Source organism: Rhagoletis pomonella, unplaced genomic scaffold, assembly GCF_013731165.1.
Source record: "Rhagoletis pomonella isolate Grant_MI unplaced genomic scaffold, Rhpom_1.0 Rhpom_scaffold_00021, whole genome shotgun sequence".
NCBI classification, from domain to species: domain Eukaryota; kingdom Metazoa; phylum Arthropoda; class Insecta; order Diptera; family Tephritidae; genus Rhagoletis; species Rhagoletis pomonella.
In genome coordinates this window covers 43,173-44,033 of record NW_023458575.1, presented here as the reverse complement: position 1 = coordinate 44,033, position 861 = coordinate 43,173, and positions in this window count along the sequence as shown.

Below are 861 nucleotides of genomic sequence, written 5' to 3'. Positions count from 1 at the left end.
ACTTCATTCTACGAAAACATAATGGGCTATAATCGCATACTCAAAAAAATTTAAAAAAATCTCATTAAAAAGTTGAAAATTTAGATGCAATTTTACATAATTTGTATAATTTTTGCACAAAGTTTCATAAAAAAGTAATAAATATTAAAGAAACAAAAGTAAAATAGACAAAGTTTGTTAAAATGGCGTGTCCCTATTTATTTGTCCACCACTGTATATACCAACACCAATGGAAATTAGTAATTCTGCGACATTCCCACTACAGCCGGTTCTGCGTACTGGAATGACTCAGGTTTTACCCGACCAAGGGCCGTTGTTTTGGCGATCTAACCCCGTTTAGCTCGGTGAAATATCTCAGACGTTGTACGTCGATAGGGCTACATCTGCTACTCATTCTTGTGCTCAGGACTGGCATCGAGTCAAACCCTTACACCTGCTTTGTATGCCAGAGACGAATACAACACATCTCAGGGTTGCCAGATGTCCGGTTTTTTTGACTGGACAGTCCGGATTTTAGTCTGTTCGTCCGGGTGACAACAATAAAAAACGGACTGTGAAGTGTGTGATCTGTTTAAACACATACATACACAACCCTTCACGCCCTCTTCCCCCTCCCCCGTTTCGTCCCCTCGCCAAACGAAAAGTGCCGGTTTTTCAAAAACTGGACATATGGCAACCCTGTTACAACTGCACCTCAGTCAAGTGCAACGCTTGCAATGGGTGGAGTCACCTCAGAGTCTGCTCATGCCCCCTGCTGCTCAAACAGAGCTGCCTCCACGGCAAACCCCAGTCCGTCTCAGAAGCTCAACACAAACACCACAGCACCACAACATAACACAATACAACTCCAAAACCTCGACA